Genomic DNA, 12,040 nt, shown 5'->3' on the forward strand with positions numbered 1-12,040 from the left:
TTATATGAAATACAATTATTTATCTGACATTTAATTACCAGTAGTTATGTATTTATTACATATATGTATTCACTTACATTGTAATAATTAAGGGGGTTGTCAGCTTTTGACTATTCATTCTTGGCAGAAGTGTCTGATCAAGAGTTTCCCTCAAGGATCAGGTATAATCTGTGAGAAAACTGTTCAATTCTCTGTAGCGCCACCACAGGAGAAATTGAGCATTACAGTTTCCATTGAGATCTATCTTTGACGTTCCAGGTTCTTCAAAGCTGAGAAGCCCTGGCTAGTACAGAAGGGTCCTAAATGGGAGACCCCCTCCCCCACGTTAAAATGGGTTTCCATCTGAATAAACATTGGTGGCAGTGATTGGCTGAGAGGGCCTTTCTGGGCATTTCTTGCATGTCAAGCTGGGAAATGGGATCAGAATGGCAGTGGTGGGGATTGGCGAGGGTATCCCTTCTTATAGGGGTTGTCCGAGTTCTATATAAACTCGGACAGCCCCTGTAAATATGCTAAAATAACAAAACAAGCCATACTTGCCCCTTTTTTTCCCCTGCCACTTCTAACGAGGAGCTTTGGTCCTCCCAACTGCTGTTTGTTCCCCAGGCTGCAGCGGTGATGTCCCGTGCACACAGGTCACCGCTGCAGCAGGTTACTGGCCTCAGCGGTGATTTCTGGTAAGCGCCAGTCCTCCCTGCTCCTGTTTGTCTTCCTGAATACAGCGGTGATGGTCACGCACACAGGTCACCCTCAGCCATACAGTGGCCTCAGGGGTCCCATGCGCTGCTTGCTCAGTGATTGGCTGCAGGTGACCTGTGCGCATGGAATGTCACCGCTGCAGCCTGGAGAAGACGTCAGCATGCGGGAGCACGTCGCTGGAATCGGCAGGGGAGAAAAGGGGTACGTGTAATTTTTTTTTTTTTTTTTAAATATTTTTGGGTTATTTTGTCACATTTACAGGGGCAGTTTTTATTGAACTCAGACAACCCCTTTAAGCCCCTCTGAGGCCACTGCCCCTGATTTTGCATTTGGCTGGAAAACCTCTCTTAAATAAGGTATTAGAAGACGGATTTTATAAAGCAGACAACCCCCCTGTAACTTTGAGAAAATCCGAAGTTGTCACCTTAAAGTCTCCTTAGCCGGTCTGCCGCGCGCCGTGGGATAATTATCTGCCTCACAGCTGTATACTCGGCCTGTAAACCGTATTCTAAATACGCCTCATCCCGAGACATCATTTCATCTCTCTCTTTGAATTATTGATTGATGCATCCACTCCATCAATTATTAAATGGACACGTCTGGGGGGAGAGGAAAAAAAAATGAATCTTGCCGTTTGGAAGCATTCCGTGATTTTTATGAGTTGAACGATAAGTCACCGAGTGACAGATGTAATCTGCGCGCTGCATAATATTTTGTGCTGCTTGGAGGGGATAACAATCTCCTCTCCATTTTACTCTGGTGCCTCCGTGTAAGTGGAGCAAGGACTTATTTATCGTGGGAGCAAATGCATTTTCAGCAGGAGGGGGGGGGGGTGCAGTTTTTTAATATTTTCCTGCAGTATCCTCTACTGTCCTTGAACCGTCGCCGTAGCCTGGCGGAGTTAATTTGTTTTCTAACCGCTAGTAACTCTTTGGCGCAGGCTGTTTTATGTTCCTTTTAAAGACGTGCTGTAAAGCTGTCACCTCTGTGCTCTGCTTTAGTCACACTCTACTTCTGTATGTGACTTACAGTGTCGGGGATCTCTCCGAGAGCGGTGCTCTCCCCCTCTCCTCCAATACCCGGGGGCTGACATTGCAGAGCGGCGCCATAATACACAACACAAGTCACTGTTTAGGAGCGCTGAAGGCTGCCGTACTTCTCTGACATTTAAACCTGATTTTTTTTTTGTGGCTTTTTTTGGGCAGCTACTACGAAAGCCGAGGCTTGCGGCAAAATTACAGGTCTGATGTTTCTACAGCAATGCTCCTCACTTTTTTTAATGTATTTTTTTATATTTTTTTTTAAATATATCCAGAAAGCCGATGCACATCAGAAATCTTGCTGAAATCAGCAGTCGAGTCAAGGGCAGAGCAACTCAGGCAGTTACCAACGTGTTTAAAGGGGTTGTCCGAGTTACATTTATTTTCAGTTTTTTTTTTATTATTGAAATAATTTAAAGGGGTTTTGCTGAGACTTTTCTACTGATGACCTATGCTCAGAATAGGTCATCAGTATCTGATAGGTAAGGGTTCGACACCCAGGACCCCTGCCGATCTGCTGTCCGAGAAGGCACCGGTGCTCGCAGTACTGCTTAGCCTAGGCCATGTGATGTCACGGCGAGGGGAGGAGGTCATCAGTAGAAAAGTATAGGGAAGCCCTTTAAAAAAAAATATATTATACTCTCTGTCCCGAGCCCCTTCCATTGCATCACCTGCTCCAATCCACCGCAGCCATTATGCAATGTTTTGGCTGCACGGATGTCTTGCATTTAGGCCTCATGCACACGACTGTATGTATTTGGCGGTCCGCAAAAAATACGGATAAGGTCCATGTGCATTCCGTATTTTGCGGAACGGAACAGCTGGCCCCTAAAAGAACAGTACTATCCTTGTCCGTAATGTGGACAATAATAGGACATGTTCTATTTTTTTTCGGAACGGAAATACGAACATACGGAAACGGAATGCACACGGAGTAACTTGCGTTTTTTTGCGGACCTATTGAAATAAATGGTACCATGTACGGTGCGCAAAGAAAAACGGAACAGACACTGAAAGAAAATAAGTTTGTGTGCATGAGGCCTTATACTGCACGTGGCTGCTGCGGACATTCACTGACCTGGAGGGTAGGACACAAGACCGTAAGGTCATTGATTGGCTGCAGCAGTTGAATGTGGTATATGGGCACGTTGTGAATGCTGCAGTCAGGACAACAAAGCCTAACGGGAGGACGGAGAGACTGCACTGGACTGGAGAGGTTCCAGATAGGTGAGTATAAGGCCTCATGCACACGACCGTTGTGTGCATCCGTGGCCGTTGTGCCGTTTTCCGTTTTTTTTCACGGACCCATTGACTTTCAATGGGTCCGTGGAAAAATCGGAAAATGCACCGTTTGGCAGCCGCATCCGTGAGCCGTGTTTCCTGGCCGTGAAAAAAATATGACCTGTCCTATTTTTTTCACGGCCAACGGTTCACGGGCCCATTCAAGTCAATGGGTCCGTGAAAGAACACGGATGCACACAAGATTGGCATCCGTGTCCGTGATCCGTGGCCGTAGGTTTTAGTTTCATACAGACGGATCCGAAGATCCGTCTGCATAAAAGCTTTTTCTGATCTAAGTTTTCACTTCGTGAAAACTCATTTCCGACAGTATATTCTAACACAGAAGCGTTCCCATGGTGATGGGGACGCTTCTAGTTAGAATACACTGCAAACTTTGTACAAGACTGCCCCCTGCTGCCTGGCAGCACCCGATCTCTTACAGGGGGATATGATAGCACAATTAACCCCTTCATATCCCCCTGTAAGAGATCAGGGCTGCCAGGCAGCAGGGGGCAGACCCCCCCCCCCCTCCCCAGTTTGAATATCATTGTGCGGCCCCCCCCCTCCCCTGTTGTTAACTCGTTGGTGGCCAGTGTGCGCACCCCCCTCCCTCCCTCCCTCTATTGTTTTAATACATTGGGGCCAGTGTGCGCGCCCCCCCCCCAACCCCCCCTCCCTCCCTCTATTGTTTTAATACATTGGGGCCAGTGTGCGCGCGCCCCCCCAACCCCCCCTCCCTCCCTCTATTGTTTTAATACATTGGGGCCAGTGTGCGCACCCCCCCAACCCCCCCCCCCCCCCCTCCCTCCCTCTATTGTAATCATCATCGGTGGCAGCGGAGTAGAAGATTTTCATACTTACCTGCTTCTTGCTGCTGCGATGTCTGCGTCCGGCCGGGAGCTCCTCCTACTGGTAAGTGACAGGTCTGTGCGGCGCATTGCTGTCACTTACCAGTAGGAGGAGCTCCCGGCCGGACGCAGACATCGCAGCAGCAAGAAGCAGGTAAGTATGAAAATCTTCTACTCCGCTGCCACCGATGATGATTACAATAGAGGGGGGGGGGGGGGGGGTTGGGGGGGTGCGCACACTGGCCCCAATGTATTAAAACAATAGAGAGAGGGAGGGAGGGGGGGTTGGGGGGGCGCGCGCACACTGGCCCCAATGTATTAAAACAATAGAGGGAGGGAGGGGGGGGGGGTTGTGGGGGCGCGCACACTGGCCCCAATGTATTAAAATAATAGAGGGGGGGTTGGGGGGCGCGCGCACACTGGCCCCAATGTATTAAAACAATAGAGGGAGGGAGGGGGGTGCGCACACTGGCCACCAACGAGTTAACAACAGGGGAGGGGGGGCCCACTGGCCACCAATGAGTTAAAAACAGGGGGGGGGGTCTGCCCCCTGCTGCCTGGCAGCACCTGCCAGGCAGCAGGGGGCAGTCATGTACACAGTTTTTTTGTATATTCTAACCTGAAGCGTCTCCATCACCATGGGAACGCCTCTGTGTTAGAATATACTGTCGGAAATGAGTTTCACGATGTAGCTCATATCCGACAGTATATTCTAACATAGAGGCGTTCCCATGGTGATGGGGACGCTACAAGTTAAAATATACCATCGGATTGGAGAAAACTCCAATCCGATGGTATAACAGAACTCCAGACTTTACATTGAAAGTCAATGGGGACGGATCCGTTTGAAATGGCACCATATTGTGTCAACATCAAACGGATCCGTCCCCATTGACTTGCATTGTAATTCAGGACGGATCCGTTTGGCTCCGCACGGCCAGGCGGACACCAAAATGACTTTTTTTTCATGTCCGTGGATCCTCCAAAAATCAAGGAAGACCCACGGACGGAAAAACGGTCACGGATCACGGACCAACGGAACCCCGTTTTGCGGACCGTGAAAAAAAACGTCCGTGTGCATGAGGCCTTAGAGTCCCTGCTGTTGAAAATCCATTTAAAGAGTAAATCACACAAGAACGCAAACTGCCATTTTGTATGGAGGCGTAATAGGGTCATCGTGTATGAGGCCTGTCTACTATACCTCTGTATGCCACGGACTTCATACATATGGAATGTACGTATGGGATGAATGAGACCAATAAATGGTGGTAATCTGCTCTAGAATCATGGCTCCTAGGGGAGGGGAAAATTTAAACCAGCACCTCCATAATGCATATAGATGAGGACGCAGGTGCACACTACCTTGGCTGAAATACAATACATGCGTAGAACTACAAGTAACAGCACACTGCTTAATGCACAAAGGCATAAGTAAACAGTGAATTCATGGGGGGGAAAGGAAACTGCATTGTTGCTATCCTTACTCCTAGGGGAGACCATCTCCATACATATAGCACCGCACGTAGCCTTTACAATAGGAACCGTACCATCTGCTGTGCCACGTACATGAGCCATAAGGCTGCCTTCACATAGCCTCTGTGCGGTCTGTGAAATGTTTGAATGCATTATTGATTCCGCTACCACGGACCACAACGGAAGTCGGAATCCATATCGGGAACCATATCGGGATTCTCCGCTAACCGGAAGCCGAACTTTAGACGCCGAACTTAAAACAGAAGTTCGCTCATCACTAACCGTGATGAGATCCTGAGGCCCATTGTTGTCCCATTCATCCACGACCATCACCTCATGTTGCAGCATGATAATGCACGGCCCCATATTGCAAGGATCTGTACACAATTCCTGGAAGCTGTAAACATCCCAGTTCTTGCATGGCCAGTATACTCACCGGACATGTCACCCGTTGAGCATGTTTGGGATGCTCTGGATCGGCGTATACGACAGCGTGTTCCGGTTCCTGACAATATTCTGCAACTTTGCACAGCTATTGAAGAGGAGTGGACCAACATTCCACAGGCCCCCCCAGTAAGGCAAAACGGTGCACATTTCAGAGTGGCCTTTTATTGTGGGCAGTCTAAGGCACACCTGTGCAATATTCATGCTGTCTAATCAGCACCTTGATATGCCACACCTGTGAGGTGGGATGGATTATCTTGGCAAAGGAGAAGTGCTCACTAACACAGATATAGACAGATTTGTGAACAATATTTGAGAGTAATGGGTCTTTTGTGTATGTAGAAAATTTTTCAGATCTTTGAGTTCAGCTCATGCAAAATGGGAGCAAAACCGAAAGTGTTCCGTTTATATTTTTGCTCAGTGTAGATACATTCCACGGCACTCACCCTAGTTTGTAGAAAATTAGCTTTATATGCACGATGCAGGTAAACAGTGCAGGGAGTTATTCTGATGCCTGATTGGAGTCGGGAAGGAATTTTCTCCCCTAAAATGAAGAGATTGGCTTCTACCTCGTGGGAGTTTTTGCCTTCCTCTGGGTCAACATTACAAATAGGTTGGACTAGATTAAAAGGATTGTCTCTTTAACCACCTCCGGACCGCCTAACGCACATGTGCGTTCCGGAGGTGACAGGCTGGCGCACAGTCACGCATATACGCGTCATCTCGCGATACGCGAGATTTCCTGTGAGCGCGCGCTCACAGGAACGGAAGGTAAGCGAGTGGATCTCCAGCATGCCAGCGGCGATCGTTCGCTGGCAGGCTGGAGATCCGAATTTTTTAACCCCTAACAGGTATATTAGACGCTGTTTTCATAACAGCGTCTAATATACCTCCTACCTGGTCCTCTGGTGGTCCCTTTTGTTAGGATCGACCACCAGAGGACTCAGGTAGGTCCGTACAGTCGCACCAAACACCACACTACACTACACCCCCCCCCCGGTCACTTATTAACCCCTTATAAACCCCTGATCACCCATGATCACCCCATATAAACTCCCTGATCACCCCCCTGTCATTGATCACCGCCCTGTCATTGATCACCCCCCTGTCAGGCTCCGTTCAGACGTCCGTATGATTTTTACGGATCCACGGATACATGGATCGGATCCGCAAAACGCATACGGACGTCTAAATGGAGCCTTACAGGGGGGTGATCAATGACAGGCGGGTGATCACCCATATACACTCCCTGATCACCCCCTGTCATTGATCACCCCCCTGTCATTGATCACCCCCCTGTCAGGCTCCATTCAGACGTCCGCATGATTTTTACGGATCCATGGATACATGGATCGGATCCGCAAAACACATGCGGACGTCTGAATGGAGCCTTACAGGGGGGTGATCACCCATATACACTCCCTGATCACCCCCTGTCATTGATCACCCCCCTGTAAGGCTCCATTCAGACGTCCGCATGTTTTTTGTGGATCCGATCAATGTATCCATGGATCCGTAAAAAATCATGCGGATGTCTGAATGGAGCCTTACAGGGGGGGTGATCAGTGACAGGGGGGTGATCACCCTGATCACCCTGATCACCCCCTGTCATTGATAACCCCCCTGTAAGGCTCCATTCAGACGTCCGCATGTTTTTTGTGGATCCGATCCATGTATCCATGGATCCGTAAAAAATCATGCGGATGTCTGAATGGAGCCTTACAGGGGGGGTGATCCGTGACAGGGGGGTGATCACCCTGATCACCCCCTGTCATTGATAACCCCCCTGTAAGGCTCCATTCAGACGTCCGCATGTCTTTTGTGGATCCGATCCATGTATCCATGGATCCGTAAAAAATCATGCGGATGTCTGAATGGAGCCTTACAGGGGGGTGATCACCCTGATCACCCCCTGTCATTGATAACCCCCCTGTAAGGCTCCATTCAGACGTCCGCATGTTTTTTGTGGATCCGATCCATGTATCCATGGATCCGTAAAAAATCATGCGGATGTCTGAATGGAGCCTTACAGGGGGGGTGATCCGTGACAGGGGGGTGATCACCCTGATCACCCTGATCACCCCCTGTCATTGATAACCCCCCTGTAAGGCTCCATTCAGACGTCCGCATGTTTTTTGTGGATCCGATCCATGTATCCATGGATCCGTAAAAAATCATGCGGATGTCTGAATGGAGCCTTACAGGGGGGGTGATCCGTGACAGGGGGGTGATCACCCTGATTACCCTGATCACCCCCTGTCATTGATAACCCCCCTGTAAGGCTCCATTCAGACGTCCGCATGTTTTTTGTGGATCCGATCCATGTATCCATGGATCCGTAAAAAATCATGCGGATGTCTGAATGGAGCCTTACAGGGGGGGTGATCCGTGACAGGGGGGTGATCACCCTGATCACCCCCTGTCATTGATAACCCCCCTGTAAGGCTCCATTCAGACGTCCGCATGTTTTTTGTGGATCCGATCCATGTATCCATGGATCCGTAAAAAATCATGCGGATGTCTGAATGGAGCCTTACAGGGGGGGTGATCCGTGACAGGGGGGTGATCACCCTGATCACCCTGATCACCCCCTGTCATTGATAACCCCCCTGTAAGGCTCCATTCAGACGTCCGCATGTTTTTTGTGGATCCGATCCATGTATCCATGGATCCGTAAAAAATCATGCGGATGTCTGAATGGAGCCTTACAGGGGGGGTGATCCGTGACAGGGGGGTGATCACCCTGATTACCCTGATCACCCCCTGTCATTGATAACCCCCCTGTAAGGCTCCATTCAGACGTCCGCATGTTTTTTGTGGATCCGATCCATGTATCCATGGATCCGTAAAAAATCATGCGGATGTCTGAATGGAGCCTTACAGGGGGGGGTGATCAATGACAGGGGGGTGATCCGGGAGTCTATATGGGTGATTACCCCCCTGTCATTGATCACCCCCCCTGTCATTGATCACCCCCCCCTGTAAGGCTCCATTCAGACATTTTTTTTGGCACAAGTTAGCGGAAATTTTTTTTTTGTTTTTGTTTTTTCTTACTAAGTCTCATATTCCACTAACTTGTGTCAAAAAATAAAATCTCACATGGACGCACCATACCCCTCACGGAATCCAAATGCGTAAACATTTTTAGACATTTATATTCCAGACTTCTTCTCACGCTTTAGGGCCCCTAAAAAGCCAGGGCAGTATAAATACCCCACATGTGACCCCATTTCGGAAAGAAGACACCCCAAGGTATTCGCTGAGGGGCATATTGAGTCCATGAAAGATTGAAATTTTTGTCCTAAGTTAGTGGAAAGTGAGACTTTGTGAGAAAAAAACCAAAAAAATCAATTTCCGCTAACATATGCAAAAAATAATAAATTTCTATGAACTTGCCAGGCCCCTCATTGAATACCTTGGGGTGTCTTCTTTCCAAAGTGGGGTCACATGTGGGGTATTTATACTGCCCTGGCTTTTTAGGGGCCCGAAAGTGTGAGAAGAAGTCTGGGATCCAAATGTCTAAAAATGCCCTCCTAAAAGGAATTTGGGCCCCTTTGCGCATCTAGGCTGCAAAAAAGTGTGACACATCTGGTATCGCCGTACTCAGGAGAAGTTGGGGAATGTGTTTTGGGGTGTCATTTTACATATACCCATGCTGGGTGAGAGAAATATCTTGGTCAAATGCCAACTTTGTATAAAAAAATAGGAAAAGTTGTCTTTTGCCAAGATATTTCTATCACCCAGCATGGGTATATGTAAAATGACCCCCCAAAACACATTCCCCAACTTCTCCTGAGTACGGCGATACCAGATGTGTGACACTTTTTTGCAGCCAAGGTGGGCAAAGGGGCACACATTCCAAAGTGCACCTTTCAGATTTCACAGGCCATTTTTTACAGATTTTGATTGCAAGGTACTTCTCACACATTTGGGCCCCTACATTGCCAGGGCAGTATAACTACGCCACAAGTGACCCCATTTTGGAAAGAAGACACCCCAAGGTATTCCGTGAGGGGCATGGCGAGTTCCTAGAATTTTTTATTTTTTGTCACAAGTTAGCGGAAAATGATGATTTTTCTTTTTTTTTCTTTTTTCCTTACAAAGTCTCATATTCCACTAACTTGCGACAAAAAATAAAAAATTCTAGGAACTCACCATGCCCCTCACAGAATACCTTGGGGTGTCTTCTTTCCAAAATGGGGTCACTTGTGGCGTAGTTATACTGCCCTGGCAATTTAGGGGCCCAAATGTGTGAGAAGAACTTTGCAATCAAAATGTGTAAAAAATGACCGGTGAAATCCGAAAGGTGCACTTTGGAATATGTGCCCCTATGCCCACCTTGGCAGCAAAAAAGTGTCACACATCTGGTATCGCCGTACTCAGGAGAAGTTGGGGAATGTGTTTTGGGGTGTCATTTTACATATACCCATGCTGGGTGAGAAAAATATCTTGGTCAAATGCCAACTTTGTATAAAAAAATGGGAAAAGTTGTCTTTTGCCAAGATATTTCTCTCATCCAGCATGGGTATATGTAAAATGACACCCCAAAACACATTCCCCAACTTCTCCTGAGTACGGCGATACCAGATGTGTCACACTTTTTTGCTGCCAAGGTGGGCAAAGGGGCCCATATTCCAAAGTGCACCTTTCAGATTTTGCAGGGCATTTTTTACAGATTTTGATTGCAAAGTACTTCTCACACATTTGGGCCCCTAAATTGCCAGGGCAGTATAACTACGCCACAAGTGACCCCATTTTGGAAAGAAGACACCCCAAGGTATTCCGTGAGGGGCATGGCGAGTTCCTAGAATTTTTTATTTTTTGTCGCAAGTTAGTGAAATATGAGACTTTGTAAGGAAAAAAGAGAAAAAAATAAAAATCATCATTTTCCGCTAACTTGTGACAAAAAATAAAAAATTCTAGGAACTCGCCGTGCCCCTCACGGAATACCTTGGGGTGTCTTCTTTCCAAAATGGGGTCACTTGTGGCGTAGTTATACTGCCCTGGCAATTTAGGGGCCCAAATGTGTGAGAAGTACCTTGCAATCAAAATGTGTAAAAAATGGCCTGCAAAATCTGAAAGGTGCACTTTGGAATATGGGCCCCTTTGCCCACCTTGGCAGCAAAAAAGTGTGACACATCTGGTATCGCCGTACTCAGGAGAAGTTGGGGAATGTGTTTTGGGGTGTCATTTTACATATACCCATGCTGGGTGAGAGAAATATCTTGGCAAAAGACAACTTTTCCCATTTTTTTTTTATACAAAGTTGGCATTTGACCAAGATATTTTTCTCACCCAGCATGGGTATATGTAAAATGACACCCCAAAACACATTCCCCAACTTCTCCTGAGTACGGCGATACCAGATGTGTCACACTTTTTTGCTGCCAAGGTGGGCAAAGGGGCACATATTCCAAAGTGCACCTTTTGGATTTCACCGGTCATTTTTTACACATTTTGATTGCAAAGTTCTTCTCACACATTTGGGCCCCTAAATTGCCAGGGCAGTATAACTACGCCACAAGTGACCCCATTTTGGAAAGAAGACACCCCAAGGTATTCCGTGAGGGGCATGGCGAGTTCCTAGAATTTTTTATTTTTTGTCGCAAGTTAGTGGAATATGAGACTTTGTAAGAAAAATAAAAAAAATAAAAATCATCATCATTTTCCGCTAACTTGTGACAAAAAATAAAAAGTTCTATGAACTCACTATGCCCATCAGCGAATACCTTAGGGTGTCTACTTTCCGAAATGGGGTCATTTGTGGGGTTTTTCTACTGTTTGGGCATTGTAGAACCTCAGGAAACATGACAGGTGCTCAGAAAGTCAGAGCTGTTTCAAAAAGCGGAAATTCACATTTTTGTACCATAGTTTGTAAATGCTATAACTTTTACCCAAACCATTTTTTTTTTGCCCAAACATTTTTTTTTTATCAAAGACATGTAGAACAATAAATTTGGCGAAAAATTTATATATGGATGTCGTTTTTTTTGCAAAATTTTACAGCTGAAAGTGAAAAATGTCATTTTTTTGCAAAAAAATCGTTACATTTTGATTAATAACAAAAAAAGTAAAAATGACAGCAGCAATAAAATACCACCAAATGAAAGCTCCATTAGTGAGAAGAAAAGGAGGTAAAATTCATTTGGGTGGTAAGTTGCATGACCGAGCGATAAACGGTGAAAGGAGTGTAGTGCCGAAGTGTAAAAAGTGCTCTGGTCATGAAGGGGGTTTCACCTAGCGGGGCTGAAGTGG

General features: G+C 46.9%; 1 protein-coding gene across 2 annotated transcripts in view; it reads left to right on the forward strand.

The window, feature by feature from the left end:
* Positions 1 to 12,040, forward strand: part of UROS (uroporphyrinogen III synthase) — a 69,405-nt gene that overhangs the window by 34,151 nt on the left and 23,214 nt on the right. The gene's annotated exons all lie outside the window — the stretch shown is intronic.

This window comes from Bufo gargarizans, chromosome 6, assembly GCF_014858855.1.
Source record: "Bufo gargarizans isolate SCDJY-AF-19 chromosome 6, ASM1485885v1, whole genome shotgun sequence".
Classification (NCBI taxonomy): Eukaryota; Metazoa; Chordata; class Amphibia; order Anura; family Bufonidae; genus Bufo; species Bufo gargarizans.